Source organism: Micromys minutus (genome assembly GCF_963924665.1).
Source record: "Micromys minutus genome assembly, chromosome: 17".
Classification (NCBI taxonomy): Eukaryota; Metazoa; Chordata; class Mammalia; order Rodentia; family Muridae; genus Micromys; species Micromys minutus.
Window position 1 is genome coordinate 31,968,863 of NC_137952.1, and position 23,524 is coordinate 31,992,386.

Below are 23,524 nucleotides of genomic sequence, written 5' to 3' on the forward strand. Positions count from 1 at the left end.
GATTAGATATAGATATAGATAGATATAGATTAGATATAGATATATTTGCATTGTTGTTGAAAACCACAGCTCTCACTTTAAAATGAATAAGAAATAGTTTGTTCTGGAACATAGATTTAGGTTATCAAAACTTTTATGCTCTGACATGGAGGCAATTTCATAAAGTTTTTATTGTTTTACAGAACAAAGAAAGTCATAAATCAAGGAAAGCTTAAAATACATTGGTTGGTACCAGAAAGACAGTTGCAGAAAGATGGGGAAACTTGTCTATAGGAACAAGATGCTATCTGATGGCTCTCAGACTGGTGGAAGCTTGTAGTCTGCTAAGTTAATTGAATACAAGAAGTTTTTAATAGTCACAGGACATTAGTTCACACACAGAGATGGTCAAGGGATGGCTGTTCCAGAGAGCTAATTAGTCCAAGATAAGGTAATTAGCCTCTGGACACGCAACATCCCAATCTCCCCACAGCACGAATCAGTCAATCAGTTTCTGTAACACAACTTCTTTCAGGAGTTTCATCCACACACAACATCAATAGCCCACTAGGTTCAATTGGTTTTGTCCGTATACACATAGATGGGGCACCTCTTCTCTTTTCGATCAGGGACCATGTCCCTGAAGAAAACTGACTACCTTTCCCAAAGAAGCCATGAACTACCTGCGACTCCACAGCTAAGAGTGGAACCTCATGAACCCATCCTTCATCTTTGCTTTCACGTTGGCAGATGTGATCTTTTTCCGGTGTTGTGAAGGCAGCCACAGCTGTAGAGAGTTCATAGGTATGGTATCCATGTCCTAGTCTGAAAATAGGTCACAGTAGTCCTCCTGGTCTCCTGACTCTTACATTCTTTTCATCCCCTCTTGAATGATCTTTCCTGAGCTTTAAAGACCAAAGATGTAGTATGGAAGATAGTTTCATGGCTTATATGGGTACGAGCACTCCACAGTCAATTTCTTTCCTCTGCACATTGACTGGTTATGAATGAGTCTCTACATTAACCGCTATGTACTTCTTTGAGCAAGGCTGAAACACTTATCTATGGTTATAAGAATAAGTATTTAGAAGGCAGTTGAATAAATGTCAATTAATGAAAAATTGTGGTGATAGATTCTCCCTTAGCCCCTACAACCTCTCAAACCATGGATTCTTAGGCAGATTTACAGCATGGGCACCCTCCTATTTAGACATCTGTTGGTTACCCCCCAAATATCTTTGCCATTATTACACTATTGGGCATGTCTTACCAGACTGAATGTCACTGTAGCTCACAGCAGTTCATTCTTTCCTACTGAGTGTCTCCTACTGGTTCAATCAGTTTCATTAAAGACAGAGAAGACTGTGTTGTCTCAGTACTAGAAGACTGTCCTAGAAAATTCCAAGTGCCTTTTATTGGTTCCGTTATAGCAAAGCTCATCAGGAAAGTTTTTGCCCTGCTACATACCTCTATCTGCCTTGAGAATTCTTTGCCATGTTGTCTAGAAATATATGAATGTTTGCTGTTTGACTGGCTTCTGTGTTTTAAGATTTCTTAATCCACAACACTACAGGCAGAAAACAGCATTGCCTTTGGTGTGAATGAAGATTATCATTTTTAATAGTCTAAGGCATAAGTTGGAAAACTTCAGAGAAGTAGAAGAAAGCTGATCTTCTAACAGCTAACACTTCTGATCTTTTGGACCAGAGCAAGAAAGCTGGTTTCCTATTTCCTTCAATGACAAGATTTATCAAAGGCAGTCAGCCTTCCTTATCAGTGATCTGTTCAGAAAAGGCTGCCAGGAGCAGGGCATTATGAGAAGTAGCAAAAAAAAAAAAAAAAAAAAAAGAGAAAAAAAACCACTGGGTGCAATTTTTCTATGATTCAATATGTGGTGTAAGAAATTCTGAACAGCAAATGAATGTTGGTCATCTGACTTGGAGCTCAGAGAATCACAGAACCAAGGGTAGGTTCCTAAATGTTTCATCTTCAGTCAAGATGCTTCTTTAAGGGACCATGGCATGTGACAAAACCATCAAGAGGACATAAAGATCACCCCTATTGCTGACAGAAGATGGATGCTAATGGCAAGTGTTCTCAACCACAGCTTTATTGCTCCAAGTTGAGACACCAGTGTATCTCTGTGGGGTTTTCTCTTTGTTTGTTAATAAGTCACTTGACAATGACAGTGTGGTGTGCATTATAATTTTTGCCTTCACTGGGCCATTTGTATACAAAGTGACATCTCATTTATTTGGGGGGGGGGAGGGGGAACAGGACCTAACCAAGGACAGGTCTTCAGCATCTTGAGCTTTTTAACAATTAACAAGACAGGCATCAGTTCTTCTAAATCAGTGAGGAACTACCCATATCTTCTCAGCAATTAGAAGGGCTTTCAACCCAAGTGAGCACAACCTGTTCCCACACACAGGGTGGGTTTCCCAGACCCTGGGATGAACAGCCCCGAGTCAACATTTGTGAGGAAAAAAAAAGGCTTCTTGGCACTTTTATTTCTCTAAAAGAAAATGACTTTAGCCACTCAGATTTGAATCAGATTTCTCAGTGATTATCTTCTTGTTTGAATTCTAAATCCCCTGTATCTTGTTGGGCTCCAGCTCACTGAGACAGAAGCCCAAAGGCAGATGATGGTGGAAGAGAAACTGAGCAGGAAACAGAGATACTCCTCAATACTTCCCCCCCCCATCAGAACCCACCCAGTTAGAGAAAGAGATAAGTAATAGCTCTCTTCTCCTTTCTCTTTCCAGTAACACGAGAGTTCCCCATTTGAATTTATTCCTCTTCTACCTCCAAATGAAGGCAGGTTTGTAAAGCGTAATGTATTAGAGTTGGGTTATGGATATGGATGGGGGGAGGTTGGGAAATATAATCCCCAGTGAACCTCCATCCCTGTGTTTGTAACTAGGTTAGTTGGATCAAGGAAGCAAGTAGGAAGGCTGGGTGTCTATTCTTCTTTGGCATTAACTGTCAGAGCCTAGCGTTCCTAGGACAGAGCAAATTCTTCAGTAACACACAGACATTGTCCCTGCCGCACTGAGACAGCCCTAAGACCTGTAACATACTGTCCCTGGTAGTTCACAGTTGGAAACCTGATATGTTTGGGCACCAACATCTAGCAGTTTTGAAAAGAAAATAACCAAAGAATAAACCTAGATGAATGATCGGCTGGTTTACTTGGCAGTTCGCTGCTCAGAACTTTGTTCACATAGGAATGGGGTAGAATATGCTGCCTTTTAAAGTCTGTAAACAAACAGCTTAAGCTTGTAGACTTCCATAGTGCTATGGGGCTAAGGTACCAAACACACTTTCTGAATTTCTCCTTTCTCTCGAAAGAGACAATCATCTTGGGTGGTGTTTATTTCTTGAGAGAATTTTTTATCTAAAACTATCATCTTTGTACTTCTGAATTTCCCCGTTACTAACTAAACCACCCCAGCTGGAACATCAGATCAGCTGCTATAGTGTATCAACAGCATGGGTGAAAAGTTCTGCTGAAATCAGCAACAGTTTTGTGCCTCAGATAGACCCTTAGAAATAGTCCTGGTGTCAGACTTGGCAGCCTTTCCATCTCACCTCTACCACTACCACTAGGAACGAGACAGTCTGGGAAGCCAAGACTCCATTGTTTTTCACAATGGCCACTGGGGTGGTGAGCCAAAACCATCAAAGTTCTATGTATCAGTTAGGAAGCCTGGCACTGTAAGAAACTGTCTCTACTCAAGTTCTTATGCTTTACACATAAGAACTTGTACAATTATTTATAACAAAGCAGCTCCACAAAACCACCCAGGGGCATTAGGATAATGGTTCTCTCTCTCCACTGTGTCTCAGAGTTTATTTTTTGCTTTGTTTTGTTTTTGTTTGTTTGTTTGTTTTGCTTTTATTTTTACACTCAAGATTTTATTCCCCTCCAGGTCCTCCCTCCTACTGTTCCACATCCCATACCTCCTCCCTGCTCCCCTGTCTCCATGAGGATGTCCCCACCCCACCTTCCTCAACAGGCCTCTAAACTCCCTGGGGACTCCAGTCTCTTGAGGGTTAGGTGCATCTTCTCCTACCGAACCCAGACCCGAGAGTCCTCTGCTGTATATATGTGTTGGGAGAACTCATATTAGCTGCTGTATGATGGTTGGTGGTCCAGTGTCTGAGAGATCTCCGGGGGCCCAGGTTAACTGAGACTCCTTGCCATCCCACAAGGTCACCCTCAGCTTCTTCCAGCTTTTCCCTAATTCAACCACAGGGGTCAGCACCTTCTGTCATTGGTTGGGTGCAAATATCTGCATCTGACTCTTTCAGGGCTTGTTGGGTCTTTCAGAGGACAGTCATGATAGGTCCCTTTTGGTGAGCTCTCCATAGCCTCGGTAATGGTGTCAGCCCTAGGGGCCTTCCCTTGAGCTGGATCCCCTTTTGCGCCTGTCCCTGGACCTTCTTTTCCTCAGGCTCTTCTCCATCCCTATCCCTGTAGTTCTTTCAGACAGGACCAATTATAGGATGGCAACCCTATCTCACTTGATGTCCTGTTTCTGCTTGATGTTTCTGCTGGAGGTGGGCTCTACAAATTCCATCTCCCCAAGGTAGAGCATTTCATCTAGGACCCCCCACCTTTGAGTCCTGGAGGTCTCTTACCTCTCAGGTCTCTGGTACATTCTGGAGCTCCCCCCCCCCAAACTCCTAGGTCCAGAGGTTACCTATTCCCATTCTTTCTGCTGGTCCTCAGGGCTTCAGTTCTTTTCCTGCAACCAATGCCAGATCACCCCCCCATCGCCCTTGCCTCCCAAGTCCCTCCTTCCCTCCCCCTTCTGATTGCTTTCTTCTCCCTCCCAAGTTGGACTGAAACATCCTCACTTGGGCCCTTCAGCTTGTTGACTTTTTTGAGTTCTGTGACTATATCTTGGGTATTCCTTACTTTTTTTGTTTTTTTTTTGTTTTGGTTTTGGTTAATAGCCACATTTTAGTGAGTATATACCATGCATGTCCTTTTGTGTCTGAGCTACCTCATTTAGGATGGTATTTTCTAGTTCTTAAGTTAGGGTTTCTATCACTGTGATTAAAAGCCACTTGGGGCTTCTTTCAAATTATATGTCCTGATCACTGTCCATCATGAAGGGAGTCAGGGCAAGAACTCAAGGCAAAAACCTGGAGGCAGGATCTGATGCAGAGGCATGGAGGAATGCTGTTTTCTGGTTTGCTCCTTATGGCTTGCACAGCTTGATTTCTTATAGGGTCAAATGCCTAGTGGTGGCATGACCCACAGTGGGCTAGGCCATCATCACCAGTAAACCATTAATTAAGAAAAAACACCGCCATCTTGTCCACAAACCAATCTGACAGCATTTTCCCAACTTGGGCAAATGCCTCTAGCTTGTGTCAAGTTAACATAAAATCTAGCTAGCCCACAGTCTAATATGAGTATATGGTCCTCATCTTGAGAGGGTGTCCCTCAGTCCCACAAGATGACCTCTACAACCAGATATAAACAACAGTCAGATAATGGGATTGTTTGCTATCATTTATTTCTTTGAGGGTTTTGTTCATTGGAAACAGGGGCTCACTGTGTAGCCCAAGCTTGTCTCAAGTAGTCTCACCTTGGTCCCTGAGTACAAGGCTCACTGTACTGTCCTGTCCAGTTTCTTCTATCTCTTTCAAGGAGGAGCTCTTTACTGGAACACTCCCACCAGACACCTACACACACACACACACACACACACACACACACACACACATACATACACACGATTGCCATTAGTCTCAAATTCTATCAAGGCAAATGGATGTCTGGGACTGGGTGAGTCAGCACTTTACTAGGTCTACCTTCTAAAAACTAGAAAACTGGTGAAGCAGGAAACAGCTGAGATGTGGGGTTCGAACACGCCCCAGCTTCAAGAGCCGAATACTCTAGAGGCCATGAAATTGTCTAGAACTGCAGTTTTTCCTTCCGAAAGCATGACTGGGTATTCAGAAGTCTGAGGTATGTAAGGATGGAGTGGCAAGAAGAGCAGAGAGCCCCGCCCCTTTGCCAAGGCCACTACATCCTCACACCCAAACTATTTCCTACCTATTGTACTGGCATGCCATCTTGTTTTCAATGCTTATTTTCCTTTCTTCAAAGTCTCTAGAAAAGTAATATGATCTGATTTGTCTTCAATGGCTGACTGAACAGGTAGGAGCCTGTGGTTATTCCCACCCATCGCATGCTTACCTTCTCTGCTCTGTATAGACGCTTTGTTCTCCAGAGTCTGTGGCTTCAGTGCAGATCCAGACAACTACCTCAGGCCACAGCCTATTCCTGGACCAAAACAAACTGATCAGTATCTCAGACCCCAGAACTTCCCATCCCAGGGCTTATCTATCCTCTACCAAGCCACGCAGGTTATGTTTCTTCAGCACAGAGGCCATAAGAAATTTCTTGCATCTGTTTCATTAAACACTAAATATATTTCCTTGTGAACATCAGAGTTTTAGAAGTCATTTATAGAAATAGCAAATCAGGGGGCCTGGTGTTGGGCAAACCCATGTTTTTCTCATCCTAGATAATTTACAGCTTGCTGCATTTCCTAGGCAAGCTGCTAATGACTTACTGGTAGGGAGAGTGTCCTTCTGAACAAGCCAGGGGAGAAAGAGAAATTAAAAACCTTTAGATGGAGGGTTAGAAAGTGATGTAAAAACATAACACGCTTAGAGGTACAGCTCATTCATGAGGGAAAGAGCACCCAAGGAGCCAGAAACAAGGGATCAGAGCAAGAGGCAAAACCCACAGTGCCTAAACAAGCAATAAGAAGAGTTGGAAGCATATGAAGCCATGTCACCAGATCCAGAGGGGCTGGCTCAGGGTCTGTGGAACGCTGCACTGGGCTGCAGAGGGGAAGACCAGGTCTGTGGAGCACTTCACTGGGGCTTGGGAACAGGGTCCCCAAATGGCAGGCTCATCTGAAAATGATGATGTATCCCTGGAAGGGTGGACGTGAAAACATCACTTGGTTAGCAGCGTGCTATAGAAGTTATCCCTTCCCATTTGTGATTTGGGTGAAACGAAATAGAAAGCAGGCCCATGCGTGTGGACTGGAAGTCAGTGAGATCCTGAGAGTCGGCCTGGTTTTAGTCAGAAAGCAGCTGTGGAGGTCTCACAGTCTCAGTGAGCACTACCTCATCTCAGGAACTACCCCACTTCAGGGACTTCCTACTCTAAGAAAGCTTTCTGATTTGGGCTGGGTGTAGGTGCTGTTCCTTTATACTCAACAGAGGTTAATTCAGACCGGCTCAGCCTCATAGCCCAAGCCATAGGGGAAAGCAGGCAGGAGATGAGTCCACAAGGAATGCCATGGGCTGAAGGACACACACACTGCGTGTAGGAGCGAGCAGAGAAAACTAACACTGCGTGCATGTGTGCATCTGTATATACGCCGAGAAAAGGTAAGAACTCGACAACAGCGTGAGGAATTTTGAAAAGGAGTCAAGATGACTACGTATTTGCTATTTTCTCTTATAACTTTTCATTTGTAAACTTTCATGTTTAATCATTTATTTACTTAGATAGAAGCACAAGACACACACCTGCCATAGTGTTCGTATGGAGGTTAGAGGCCAACTTTCTGGAGGAAACTTTCTTTCTTGACTGTGTGGGTCATGGGAACAGAACTGGAGTCATCAGGTTTGGCAGCAGACACCTTTAACCACCAAGCAGTTTCTTCAGACCTCTCTTGTAAAGGTTGACACTGTATTTAGATTACACACTAATCACTGCCATACTTAAGCCTGGTAAATTATCCCCTTTACTGTTAACTTAGCAATATTTATTCTTTAAAATGTACTTTATGCATAGAAGTTCCATTCAGTTAAATTTTTTTTATTAAAAACAAATTTAGTATGCAAGCTTGAGCAATCTGTGCCTTCAAAGGGGTACATGAAAAAGTTAACTTGGGTTTTGAGGTAGCCCAGTCTGTCCTTAACTTGAGATCCCCTGTCCCTGCCTCCTGAACACTGAGGGTACAGATGTGTACCACCCATACCAAGCACATTAGACACTGCTGGATCCAACGGATCCCTGCTAAATGATCTCCCTTACTAGAAGCATCCCGTTGGAGGAATATGTGGACTCAGAGCCCTGGCTTCTCATTTAGTGAGCTCGTTCTCTGTAGTGAGAGATACTTGTATGTGTCAGGTTCTCTTGAGGAACAGAAATGATAGAATGAATACATTTAAAGGGGGAGGGCTATTAGATTGGCTTACTCGTTATGGTTTTGGTAATCCAACAGTGGCAGTCTTCACACTGGATAGGCCAATGTCCATGTCCAGAAGCTCAGTGACCTGGTACCGAAGGCCTGGAAGGATCTGGAGAGCCATTGGTCTTTGACCGATGTTGGAAGCCTAAAGTATCTGAGTTCTGATGCCAGCAAAGAAGGCGACAGCCACACTGGCAGCAGCGGGGCAGCTGAACGTGGGAACAGGGTAGATGAACTCACCATCAAGATGAACTCGTAGTGGTTGCTTTTGCCAACTTGACACAAACCTAGACATATCTGGGAAGAGGAAATCTTCGTTGAGAAGATGCCTCCTTAGGATTGGTCTGTAAGCAAGTCTGTGGGTATTGTCTTGATTGGTGAAGGTCTTGTTTCCTGTGGGTGGCACCATCCCTGTGTAGCAGGCTGAGCAAGCCATAGGGAGCAAGCCAGTGAACAGCATTGGTCCATGACTTCTGCATAAGTTTCTGTCTCCAAGTTACTGCCTTTCTCGAGTGCCTGCCTTGACTTCCCTCAGTGACTTGAGAGGTGTGGGATGGCATAAACTCCTCTCTCCCTAGTTGACTGTGGACTTGGTCATTTTACACAGCAATAGAAATCGGAAAGCAGAGACAACGAGGAAAAACCAAACAAACAAAAACAAGCAACAACAACAAAAACCCTAAACCTTCTCCTTTGGACTTCCATATTTGCCCACCATCTCCCACATTTATACTTCATGTCATCACAGCGATAAAATCTCGCAGGTGTGCTCACCAGAGCACTAGATCCTATCAGGTTGACGGCCAATGTTAGCCCACACAGGATTCATGATAGGCATAGTTAGTATTGAGCCAATGTTATCTTTAAATCATTTCCTTAACTTCAACTTTTTATTCCCATGTAGACTATATCATTTGGGAGGAATCTGCAACTTTTAACTAATGAGTTCATTTAGAAGTATCACAGTTGCTAATAGATTTGACTTTTTCTTTTCTGTGGCAATATTTTTTCCTCATATTCCACATTTCCCTTTGTCACTTTTTCCTTCTTAATATTATTCTAAGGATGAATTTACAAGCTCTGTTCAATGAAGGTGTTAACAGATAGTAAACATAATACTGTGTGAGAATCCACTAAAGACTTTTTCATGGGATTTTAAAATGTGTGTTAACATTAACAAGACTATATGGATTATCAGAAATAGTAACCGAGATAATTTTGAAGATGAAAAAAAAAAGAGGAGGAAAGGAAAAGAATTTACTTTTTCAGATTCAAGACTGGCTATAAAGCTAAATAATAATATGGTATCAACACTGTGGTAGACAAAAGGCAGAGCCAAGACATAAGGAAATCTATCCCTCTAAACCTCCTTTGTCTCCCCACTCACAAATATATAGATATTAATGTATGACAAAAGTGACATTTCAAGAAGAGGAGAAAATTGTGTATTTGTTATACAACACTAGGACAATTGGGTGCCTAAACAGATAATTAATTTTAAGAGGTGAAATTAGATTTTTTTATTAACTTCATGAAAGCACACAGATACAGAATTCCAAATGAGCTAAGATTTAATATGAAAACTCCCCAAACTAAGCACTTCAGAAAAACAAATAAAAAGAATAACATTGTCACTAGAAAGAATCGTGTGGCATACAGTGTGGGAGCATGTCTATGTGTGGGCGCAGGTATGAGCACAGGTGTGAGCACAGGTGTGTGCACAGGTGTGAGCACAGGTGCTTGTGTGTCTGTCTGTGCATGTGGGAGTCAATGGCAACCATGGGGGTGGTTTAGGAGTCATTCACCCGAGCTGTGCTTTAGATATAGTCTCTTGGTAAGACCCCAGACATCAACTCTGCCTCCACCTGCCCAGTGCTATTCCTTGGGCTTTGGGGGTCAAACTGAAGTTTTCATTCTCCCACAGCAGAAACTTTACCAACTAAGTTATCTCTTCAGCCCATAGAAATTAATTTTAACATCAGGATATATGTGTTGTAAAAGAAAACACTAACAAAATTGTATTAAAAGTTAAAATGCATTTAATTGTTTATTATTTAATCTAGACAGAGCCTGGCTATGAAACCTAAGCTAGTTTCATAATCATTATCCTCTTGCCTCCAGAGTTTGGGAATTAGAGATATATTCTACCTTATCCAGAAATGTTATATTTTTAAAAATTAGAAACATGGAGGCCAGGCATGATGGTGCACACTTGTAATATCAGCACTTGGGAGGCTTAGGCCAGCCTGTGTGTGCTGTTCAGTGAGATCCTATCTCAAGGGGGGAAAATGAGGAAAATGGGAGACAGATGGCTTAGCAGGTAAAATTCTTGCTGCACAAGCCGGACAACCTCAGCTTAATTTCTCATTCTATGTAAAGGTGGAAGGAAAGAAAGAAAGGACTCTGCAGAGTTATCCTCTGACCTCCACATACACCAGGATGAGCATGCACCCTGCCGCCAACCCACACATACCATATACACATACACACATTATACACACATTATACAGCATAATAATAAAGTTTGAAGCTAATGAGTAAGACCAGGAGAAGATATTTGCAATCTCTTTTCACACATACAGTCATCTATAAGAAATATTACAGAAAGATACAATAATACTATAACACAACAGAAAGCTGTGCTCAATAAGTATAGAATCCTACAGAAGAAAGGGGTCATCACTAAGCACATGGGAACAGGCTCAACTTCACTAATGTCTAGAGAGAGAGATTAAAGCAAGTGATGAGCACCATGTTGTAGATTTATGTTAAGACAATACATAATTGGACAGGGAGAGGAGGTGGGAAAATGGAGAGGAAACAGAAGGGGAGGAGTCAGGGAGTAAAATGGAAGGGGAGGAGTCAGAGAAGGAGAGGAAAGAACTGGAACAGGAGGACAGTTAATGGCAAAGGAGAAGGGATCTCCTAGGAGGGAAATAGAGAGTGTAGTGGTAAATCTGCCCAAAATAGATATGCAGCTTGTTTTCCTAATTTCTGAGTTGTGTTTTCATAGAATGGGTTTATTTGGGTTGAAGAGGAAAATGCAACAATTTGGAGATTTGGTTGAAAAGGATATCACAACACCATGTAGGAAAGAAAGAAAGAAAGAAAGAAAGAAAGAAAGAAAGAAAGAAAGAAAGAAAGAAAGAAAGAAAGAAAGAAAGAAAGAAAGGAAGGAAGAAAGGAAGGAAGGAAGGAAGGAAGGAAGGAAGGAAGGAAGGAAGGAAAAAAGGAAAGAAAGAAAGAAAGGAAGGAAGGAAGAAAGGAAAGAAAGAAAGAAAGGAAGGAAGGAAGGAAGGAAGGAAGGAAGAAAAGAAGGAAGGAAGGAAAAAAGGAAGGAAAGAAGATAGATAGATAGATAGATAGATAGATAGATAGATAGATAGAAAAAAAGGAAAATAAAAAGAAAGGAAGATAAAATGAAAGGAAGAAAGAAAGAGTGGGTTTGGAGAAATTTAAGGAAAGACAATGCTTTCTGTCCTAAGGGAAGTGTGTTTATGGAGGGAGATGCTGGACCGCAGAAGGAAAATGTCCAGTTTGTAGAGAAGTTCACTGTGTGGTTATCTCTATGGGAGGAAGATACCCAACATTTACACACATGAAAACATCACTGAAGACCAAAGGCAAAGAGAGCAAACACCAAGAGAAAAGAGAAACACATTGGACTTGTTAAGACAACAAAGCCCCGTGTGGCAATTACATGTTACAATGAACTGTACTATCTACATTTTTTTAAAGCATTTGATCATTAGTATAATCCAAAATAAACAATGGTATGGTTGCAAATGTTGATAGTGACATAATTCATAAGGGTCAAAAGAAAGCCTCAAGTAACCAGCTGGCGGACAGATGAGCAGATTGTAGCAAAAGCACTGATGTTGCAACATTAAGACATAAAGACCAAAAATACTGTGATCAGAGAAAGAAGCCAGGCACAACACGCACACACACACACACACACACACACACACACACACGCACACACATACCATTCAAAATGTTGTGAATTTGAGATTTCTAAGTGCGTACCTTGGAACAGAAAATAGATTAGTGGTGGCTTAGGACCAGGATTGGATAATAAAGGACTATGGGTGGGGGCTGGATAAAAGGCAAAATTTCCTTCTAAGATAATTAAAAAGCTACAGAGTTAAGGGTGCAATGGTTTCAATTATCTATGGATATAATAAAAAAACCACAAAGTGACTCGGATTATAGATGATGTGGATAGATTCCAGGATGTTTTTCAAGACACACATGTGCTGTGGTCATGTGCATGTGCACCAATTCACAGGAAACTTACTTCAAAACCTGCATTTATACAAAGTACATGGGGATGAATGGGGAGAGGTTTCTGAGTATAACCTTTACACAGTTATGTTAGGGAAAGGCTGGGTGTACTTTAATATCAGATGGCAAAGGCAGGGTGATAGCGGTCTTTGCATCCATCCTGGTCTGCCTGAAGAGAATTCCTGGCCAGCTTGAATTCTGCAGTATGACCCTGTCTCAAAATCCAAAATTCAAAGAAGAATGAAAGAGATAAGGGCATATCTGAGACTCACTCAAAAAAGTTGTTTACTGTAAATTTGAGCAGATGTCACATTATTATCTTTTCAGTTTGAAATCTCTCATAATAAAACTTCTAAACACACACACACACACACACACACACACACACACACACACACACACACACACAAAGAAGGGGGCTGGAGAGATGGTTCAGTGGTTATGAGCACTGACTAATCTTCCAAAGATCATGAGTTCAATTCCCAGTAACCACATGGTGGCTCATACCCATCTGTAGTGGAACTTGATGCCCTCTTCTGGTGTGTCTGAAGATAGTTACAGTGTACTCACATACATAAAACAAACAAATAAATCTTTAAGAAAAAAAAAAAAAAACAATTCTCATAAGCCAACTAACTTCACCGAACCAAAGGAACATTCAGGGATGGAATATTTTCCTCTTTTGTTCTAACTTTAGAAGTAATAAGTCCCTTCTCTTTTCTCCCCTTGACTATGTTTTACAATTAAAGAGGCGACCTCTGGAGAGGAGCGCTGGAGCTTTGCATAAATCACCTCCTCACCCTGACCTCTCCTCTCCCCACATACCCCAATAAATGTCAGAATTCTAGTAACAGGAAACTGCAAATGATGACTCTTGTCTGCTCGGAACAGATTTCTGTCATCTTTTCAAGAATAATATAAATTACCCCATTCTCCACATAATAACAAGGCAGCCCATTTTAGCTTCTGCTTCAAATGGGCCACACGGGCTTGCTTTCCCGGGTGTACGTTAGTAGACACGGTGAGGGCTGAAGCAAAAGGTGTCACGGCGAAGGTGGCAGGGTCTCTTTACATTTCCTCTGTAAAAAGTCAACAACTTGTTGGCTGTAAAAAGTGTAAATATTTTGTAGTACAAGAAAAATCTATGTTTGAGATTAAAAAAAAAAACACATAAAATTCACTGTGCTGCCTCTTAGGAAGGACTGCTTTTACTGTGGACCGTAAAAGCGATTCAGCTCCGGCAGCCCTTCGAATATGACATATTAAACTGCCTCCTGCAGTGTTCTGAGGATATCACGAATTCCACTAAGTAAATTTTATAAATCTGGGCTGTATAATGAAGGAGAACTAACAGTGAAATGCACAATATTCTGGGACAGTTTTATATCATTAAAAAAAGGGTGAGTTCATGGGTTGTCTGTATTTAGCAATCCCTGCAGTGTCTGAAGTCACTGATATAAGAAGCTAGCAAAATCCACCAGGCTTATTGGCTTAGTTGACCATCACACCCAAGAGGAAAGACTTTCTTTTGTAATGGAGAAAAGTCATTTGTGGCTTAGATATGTGGCTGACTGCTAATAGATGAAACCAATTACCCAAGAAATTAAAATGAATAGATGGCTAGTCGCTGCCGCATGCGTTACTGTAATAGCCTGTTTGCTACTGGGTCTCCTGCAGTAACAATGGTAACCCCCAAGGATGGATCCCAAGTGCTAAAGGAAATTGATAACTCATAATTTCTCTGACTAGAAATTAGCCCTAGAGGACCCTCTGGGGCTCTGTATCCCACCAAGATGTGCGTTGATAATGGACCTTAGCATCCCCTGTACGTGTCCCTTCCCTTGAATCAACCAGTAGGAAGTCTATTTTCTTTTTCTGGACCACTTTCAAAAGAACTTCTCAACCATTTGTTTGACCATAAAATCAATGTGATGCGCTCTTCCAACAGCCTAAAACATTTGATCAAGAATATTGAAGCTAATGCTTAAGTTACATAAACATTCTCCTGGTCAAGTAATTAAAGAACAGTCCCAAGAGCCTAAATAATTAGTTTCAGATGCACACAACTTTTACTTGCAATGTATGAAAATATTGAATTCACTCAAGCTTTCAAAATTGACATCAAATTTATATGACAATAAAGAAGCTGAGAGTAAGGGGACTTTTTCTCCCTCCCCCCCACCTCTCTCTCCCTCTCCCTCCCTCTCTCTGTCTCTCACTTTCTCCCTCTCTCTCCCCCTCTCTCTCTTTCCCCCCTCTCTCTTTCTTGCCTCCATTTTTATTCACTTTACATCCCACTCACTGCTCCATTTCCAGTCACCCCCTCCCATCATCCTTCCCTTCTCTCCCTCTTCCCTTCTCTAAGAGTGTGAGCCCCCTCTGGGTATCCCCACACACTGGCACATCAAGTATCAGTGAGGCTAGGTGCATTCTCTTCCATTGAGGCCAGACAAGGCAGGCCGGGTAGACGAGCTTATCCTAAAGACAGACAACAACTTTTGGGACAGCCCCAAATTCAGTTATTTAGGACCAATATGAAGACCAAGCTGCACATTTGCTATGTATGTGGGGTGGCCTAGCTCCAGTCTGTTCTTTGGTTGGTGGTTCAGATTCTGAGAGCATTAAGAGTCTGAAAGACCCCAGAATTGTGGAAGCCCCTCACTCAAGCACCGGGAAACACGAACCCAAAAACTCACGGAGAGCCTATCTTGATGCAATCAGGCAAGAGGTTTATGTAGGAGATCAGAGCTCTGAGGAGGACACGTATCTCACGCAGGAGATAAAGGAGTCGACCCTGAACTCAAATGGGGAGAAGTATTTATAGGGAGAATCACATAAGCAGTTAACAACAGGTGCAGAGCAATTTCATTGGTTCATTCAAATTGGCAGACTCTGTCTATTTTGGACACGATTTAACTCTAGGCCACTCTATTTTGGGGCACACTGACCTTTGTACTTGATTTTCTCAGGACTGGGGAGCCAGACCTTATCGAGTCCAGATGGTCTGGGGTTGGGGCCATTTCTTTGAACATGTCATTTTGTTCTTAGCCTTGAGACATGTCCTCAAGGCAGGGTCAGTGGTGCCAACTTAAAATTTTAACTCTTTCAGGTCCAGGTGAGTCTTGTGGGTCTTTTGATGGTGTTTCTATTCATTTAAGGCCCACAATCCTTGCCCCAGTTCTTTCAAAAGAGTCCCCAAGCTCCGTCCATTGTTTGACTGTGGGTCTCTGCTTCTGTCTGAGTCAGGTGCTGGGTGAAACCTCTCAGAGAACAACCATGCTAGACTCCTGTCTGAAAGCATAACAGAGTATTATTGATACTGTCTGGAGTTGGTACTTGCCCATGGGATGGATCTCTATTTGGACCAGTTATTGGCTGGCCTTTCCCTCAGTCTCTGATCCTTCCCCATCCCTATATCTCTTGTAAATAAGAAAATTTGGGGTTGAAAGTTTTATAGATGGATTGATGTCGCTATTGGTCCAGTGTGGTTCCTGCCTGGCTCTTCAGGTTCAATGTCCCAAATGCTGTGAGTCACAGCTAAGATCACCCTTAGTGATTCTTGGGCACCTCCCTTACCTCAGGTCTCTGTCACATCCTGAAGATGCCTCCTCCTCCCCACTCAAGTCAGCTGCAGATTTCCATTCATTCTCATGGCCCTCTGGCCCTCTCTCCTGTTTCTCCCCACACCTGATCCTGAACTACCCTCATTCCCCTCCCCATCCCCTCTCCAACCCAGTTTCCTCCCTCCAACTGCCTCCTATGACTATTTTATTCCCCCTTCTAAGTGAGATTCAATCATCCTCGCTGTGCCTTACTTCTTTAGCTTCATTGGATTTGTGTAGTATAGCATGGACATCTGTATTTTAAGGCTACAATTGACTAATAAGTGGTACATACAGTATCCTTTTGGAACTAGGTTACCTCACTCAGGGTGATATTCTCAAAATCCATCCATTTGCCTTTAAAATTCATGATGTTTTCATTTTTCATAGCTGAATAGTATTTCATTGTGTCAGTGTATCATATTTTCTTTACCCAGTTCTTCAATGGAGGGACATCTAGGTTGTTTCCAGTTTCTGGCTATTACAAATAAGGCTGCTATGAACATAGTTGAGCAAGTGTCTTTGTGGGATAGAGGAGCATCTCCTGGATATATGCCCAGGAGTGGTACAGCTGGATCTTGAATTAGAACTATCCACAGTTGTCTGAGAAACCACCACCAAGTCAATTTTTGAAAGTAGTTGTGCAAGTTTGCACTCATACCAGCAATGAAGAAGTGTTCCCAAGAAGGGAACTTCCCAATGATTGCAGGAAAGCTCTGTAAAATCACTACATAGCAACTTGAGAAATGGGAGCCACTACCATTTACAAATAATTACTAACTATACAAAATTATTTAGGATTCAGATACTATATTTTGATCATTTCCCAGATGTTTTCAAATCATCAACTCACAATGCATGTTGCTAAAGCACAGAGGTTAGAAGACAAGAAAAAGGGGGGAGAAGCCCTCCAACTCAGAGAGTGGGGGAAAGATGAGAGAGGGGGGGAGCATCTCTGACTCTCAGAAGTTAGTGTACAAGGAATAAGAAAGAGGAGAGTATCTCCCACTCAGAGGGAAGAGGACAGGTCATAGGAAAAAGAAGGGCTCTAAAGCAGAGGGTGGAAGGACAGGAAATGAAAGAATGAGATGGCCTTTGTGACAAAATGTGAGATGATAATGTATGTCTTCAGGGTACAGCAAATGTTAGCCTCTATCGGGGGCCCTAATGTACATGAGTATATTAAGGACTCAGAAGAGCCCTGAAACAAAGAAACAAATCTCAACCTCACATTAACCATGTTTACTTGATCAACATATAGCATGTTTTGCTAATATTTATTCTACACAACACACACTTGGAAAAAACCAAGAGACTGACCTATCAGTTCTCAGATAAAAACCGAAAAGGTTTAATTGCTTACAGGGGTTACAGAGGTTCCAAGTCGAATGGCAGGAATCCTGGCTCCCAACAATGGTGTTCCTGGGAATGATCCAGTAAGTGAAAGTTTAAGTGATCCTGAAATTATGTACATTTTACACAGTAAAACCAATAACTCCAGCCATAAAATTAATATGAAATTCAATTTAAGTCTCCACAGCTTCATAATGGCTGTTCTAACTGTGTAGAAGCCTATACACGGAAATGTATAGATTTTTGAGTCTGATTAACTTGGGTGCATACTGTTTTATTTATAAGGTTTTTTTAAATCAAGTTTTAATTAAAAAGAAAGAAAGAAAAATAAATCTAAGCGAAAGAACCCATGGGATGCTTAAGCAGTGTCCTTTTTGGTTTCAGAAGCACTTGATAATTGGTAAGTCCTAGTTCACATGTAGATACAACATGCCATTGTGACTGGGGCAAAGGTCCCTTTCACCCTACTCCTCTCCTACTCAGAATCTACACTGCAACGTCCAGTCTCACCACCACCCTTTTTTTTTTTCTAGAGAGAAGGCTCATGTGTCAGAAACAGTGATTGGCAGACAGAAGCCTTGATTAGCGAGACCCTGCCTGGCACGGTCTCTCTTCTTTCCTTCATTCTTCTAATTATACATCAGCTCTCACAGTGGGACCCTCAGGAAAAATCCCTGTCTGTGTCTGAGCCCCTCTGACTTCACCGTGGAACCATTTTCCCCTCCCATCCGAAGCAGATGGAATTAACAGGCTGTGACAATTGTCTGTTGTTCTGAGCAAGTTCCACCATGATCTCTCAGCCTCTTTCCCAGAAGAAAGATGACAAAATGCATGGCAGAGTGAGAATGCGTAATGTCTGATCGCTGTGCTTATTAAAAGTTCCTCTGTTCAGAAACCATGCCACTGTGATTTTGTGTTCTGTTATGTAATAGAAAAAGGCTGTTTCTCAGTGTCCCTGAAGACACTAGAGCATCGTGACAGAGTCACAGTGGCCTGGTGGGCTTCTCCCTAGAGAAAGCACAACAGAGGAGCCAAAATATCTTTCTCCTTGGAAAAGGAATCCTTCAGCCTGTTTGCTCCAGGGCCAGACATCCCACGAGGCCTCTGTCTACTATGGAGAGAGCTAGGAAGCAGACACTGGAATAATTAAATAATCCACCCGTCCCGGGGAGCATATGGCATGCATTGCTCTTACCCACATCCTTCGTACAGAAGCAGGTTTTCGTCGGGCTGCTCCCAATGTGCTGAGTCAGAATCCGTGTTCCAACAAGACCTCAGGTGACTCGTGTGTGCTTTCAAGTCTGAGAAGCAGTGACTACTCAATTAAAATCTAACCTAGAGGGAAGGGGTTGGGGAGTCCCCGTGGGCATGACAAAGCTAGGAAAAAACACCAGAACAATGACAGTCTTGAAGGCCACTGTGTGGTGTGCAGGAGGGTAAGAGGAAGGCTAGCCAGGTAGCATGGTGATGCTTTCTTCTGCAACTTCATGCCTGGCTCCTCTTTTGATGTGTTTTGAGAGTGGTTCACGGTTTTAAGCATGCCAAGCACACCGTCTATCCAGTAGACTTTACATCTTCTCTTCCATCATTCTTGATTTCTGATGAGGCGCTGCCTTTCCACTCTACCATGAAGTGGCCCAACTTTCAAACAGGCGCCAGTTAATTAAGCTTGTGGAACTTAATTGAACTGAAAGACCAGATGAGATCTGCTGATTATCCGAGAGAAGAACCGGGCTCAGAGCACGCACATCTTTCCCTTGCTCTTCCCAGTTTAGTGAATGTGGGACCTTTGGCTTTTACAAGCTTTATTTCACCTAGAGAAGCTAGGATGACACAAATGTGAGTCCTTGAACTGCTCAGTTTTAAAAAGCAGTGATAATTTCAGAGAGGTCCTGTAGGGGCTGCTGCCCTAGGGCTGAGGGTGGAAACCAGGACCTTAGCTCCTCCCCAGAGTTCTGAGCATGCGCGTGGATGCTAAAATGTGATAACACGTCACTCAGCATTGCCCATGCTTCTCTGGTGACCTCTCAGCTTCAGCAGGTCTCATCTCACGCAGCTGTTCCCTCTACCTCGGGCCCCAAGGCACAAAAAATGACTCAGCAAATTTGAATATGTATTCTTAAAACTATCACCCAGGCCAGGCCTTCCAAAGTGCCTCAGGAGAGAGTACGATTCTGAACAAACGCCAAATGCATTTTTTGGCAGCAGTAAAAGAAATCCTGGGTTATTCACTCGAACAGTGCTCTGAGGCAGGGGATAAAACCTACTCTCAGGTTTATTTACTTAATTATAAAATATTTTATGCTATGGCCATCCCAGTAAGTTTGATTTCAGGTTGGAAACTAAATATGCAAGATCTCCTTACTATCTAATTTGCAGCCATAGGGATCACCATACATCATATTTTATTTTATAAATTTTTATAAATAAAAACTTTTATAAATAAAGTTTTATTCTGGGGATACTGAAGGAGTCTTTTTGGCACAGATATATAGATAACTATTTGGCATATAATCTGACCTGGCAGTTTAGCTCCTGGATTATGCCCAAGAAAAAGGAAAGCATAGTATATGTGGTGGTTTCGATGAGAAATGTGTCCCAGAGGCTCATGCACTTAAACACTGGGTCCTTAGTTGGTGGTTCTATTCAGGAAGGTTATGGAACCATTAGGAGATAAAGCTTTCCTTTGCTGATGGATTTGTGGTCCAGAAACACAGGGAGGACAGGGGACAGTCTTTGAGGACTGGGGCAGCCTTACCCCAATCCTATAAACTCTCTCTCTCTCTCTCTGATTCTCTCTCTCCCCCTACCCCCCACCATAGTCATCATCCAGCTTCCTGTTCCTGCTACCATAGCTGCCTGCTTTGGTGACTAGCCTTTTGTCAACTTCACAGAAGTTAGTGTCATCTGGGAAGAGCGAACCTCATCTGGAAAAATGGCTCCATCACACTAGCCTTTAGGTGTGTCCATGAATATTTTCTTAATTGGTGATCGATGTGTGTCCAGACCCCTGTGAGTGGTGCCATCCATTGGCAAGTGATCCTGGGGTGGCCTAAGAAAGCAAGCTAAGCAAGCCATGACGGCGGAGTAAGCCACAAAGAGCAAATTACCAAGCAATGTTTCTCCATGGTCCTTGCTTCTGTTTCTGTCCTGAGTTCCTGACTTGACTGCCCTTCATGATGAAAACCCCCTTCCCCCAAGTTGCTTTTGGTTAATGTTTTATTACAGAAAATCAAACCAGGACACACCATTATGGACTTGATCCATCTAGAATGGTAAGCCAAGATGAACACTTTCCTTCTAAAGCTGTTTGGGGTTATGGTATTTCATTACAGCAACAGAAAAGTAACCAGTGCACTGTGTTAGCCAGGTTTCCTCACATTGGCAGGTGTCTGGGGCAAAAAAAAATTGTTGAAGAGAAGAAAAAAGTCTTACTTTGGTTCATGGTTTCAAAGAGTTCAATTAAGGTGGGGCTTGGCTGATTGCTTTGGGTTTCAGGAGAGGCAGGGAATCTTGGTATGGGACCATGTGGCAGAAAGTTCTCACCTCTAGGAAGCCCAGAAGCATTGGGGGAAGGGTCTAAGGGGTATATCTCCAAGCTAAGTTTTCAGTAACCTTCAGCTAGGCCCCCCCTTGTACTTTCTGTGAACTCATCAAAGGTAAGCCATTGACAAAATCAAAGCCCTCAGAATCCAGTCATTTTCCTCAAGACCCCAGCTCTCAACCCTACCATACTGGGAAATAATAAGCCTTCAACACATGAACATTTTGCAGGAGAGCTCATATCCAAACCATAGCATACATAGTCACATGGGACTTTCACATGCATCTTCATTATTCATAGTAACCCCATATTGAAAAAAAACTTAAGATGAATAGATCAATAAAATGTGATATGTCTTAACCCACTTTGTGCTGCTCTAACAGGATATATGAGGCTACAAAATTTTAAATTAAGGAAATTATTCTGAAAATGGAAGGTTCAGGACCAGATATCACCATAAGTGATGTCCTCTGGCACCCATTATCCTGTTTCAGAGGCAAAGAAGCAAGACAATGAAAAGGGGCTGGGCATATTCTTTCACTAGACACCCATTCCCTTAATGAGCCTACTTCATGATAGTGACAGAAATCTGTTGACAAGGACCGAGTACACATGGCCTAATTGCCTATCAAGGTTTCAACTCCCAACACTATTAGACCAAGACTTGGGGTTTCTAGCACATGATTTTGGGGAGAAACACAGAATGGAATGTTATTTGCCCATAATACGGGATGACACATTGACACATGCTGTGACAAGGGTGAGCCTTGAAGTTTGATAAAGCCGATGCTAAAGGTCAGTGATTGCAGTGGTGGTGGGGGTTGGATAGAGTGGGGAAGGGAGATTGGAGAAAGACTACTTGTGTGCATGAGACTTCTGTCAGGACCTTGAAAGTGTTGTAAGTGGACTGTGCTGATGGCTGAGTAATATGTCGCAGCCCCACAGACACGCTGAAAAGATACCCAGTGGCATAGTTTAAAGAGGTGATTTTTGTAGTATGTGAATTATGCCCTAACCAATGTGCTTTTCAGAGCGGCTGACAATGAAATGAGCAGTATGAGTGTGAGATGAGACTCCGCAGAGGGAGCTGCACAGCTCCTCCCTGCAGCGAGCAGTGCAGTGAAGGGGCTGTCTTGTGACCCTTACTTTCCATCACTCAGCACAGACCCTGAATGTGGAGATGCTTCATAGCCAGATCCCAGAAATGGGTATGTCTTAGGTAGAGCTTCTTCCTCTATCAGGAAGCAATGCGATTCCTGACCTACGCCTATACTTTTTTTTTTTTTAACTGCTTCCATTGATGAGTCTCCCAGTTGCTCATTAAGTCACTCAGCTAAAATGCATCATTAAATTAGCAACAATTAAATACCATATTTACCTGCAGGGGTGGTTCAATCTATGAAAATCCATCAGCATAATCTACCACATGGACAAATTGAAAGGAAAAAAACACATGATAATCTCACTAGATGCTGAAAAAGGCCTTTGACAAAATCCAATATGCCTTCAGGTTAAAAGTCTTGGACTGATCAGGGATACAAGGCACATACCTAAACAAAAAAGGCAACATACACAAGCCAGTAGCCAACATCAAATTAAGTGGAATGACATTAAAAGCAATTCCACTATAATCAGGGATGAGACAAGATTGTCCACTCTATTTCTATCTCTTCAACTTGAAGTCTTACCTAAAGCAATAAGATGACTAAAGGAGACCAAGGGGATACAAATTGGAAAGGAAGAAGTCAAAGTATCATTATTTGTAGATGATATGATAATATACATAAGCGACCCAAAACTTCTACTAGAGAACTCCTACAGCTGATAATAAACACATTCAGCAAAGTAGCTAGATACAAAATTAACCAAAAAAAAAAAAAAAAATCAATAGCCCTCCTTCATACAAAAGGTAAATGAGGTGAGAAAGAAGTTAGGGAGATAACACCCTTCACAATAGCAACAAATAGTATAAAATATCTTGATGTAACTCCAAGCAAATGAAAGACTACAACAAGAACTTAAGTCTTTAAAGAAAGAAACTGGATAAGATATCAGAAGATAGAAAGATATCCCATGTTTATGGATTAACAGTAAAAGTGGCCACCTTTCCAAAAGAAATCTACAGATTCAGTGCAATTTCCATCAAAGTTCCAAAACAAGAATTCTCAACTTTATATGGAGAAACAGACAAACAAATACAACCAGCATAGTTAAAATAATCCTGAACAATAAAAGAATTTCTAGAGGTATTACTATCTCTGACTTCAAGCTGTACTACAGAGCAATAGTAATAAAAAAATTGCATGGTATTGGTAGAAACAGGTTGATCAATGGAATCAAATCAAAGACCCAGAAATAACCCCAAACACCTACAAGCACTTGATTTGTGACAAAGAAGCAAAAACCATATAATGGGAATGGAAGATAATCTTGAACAAATGATGCTAGTCTAACTGGATTGCTGCATGTAGAAGAAAGGAAATAGACATGTATTTATCATGCTACACAAAACTCAAGTCTAA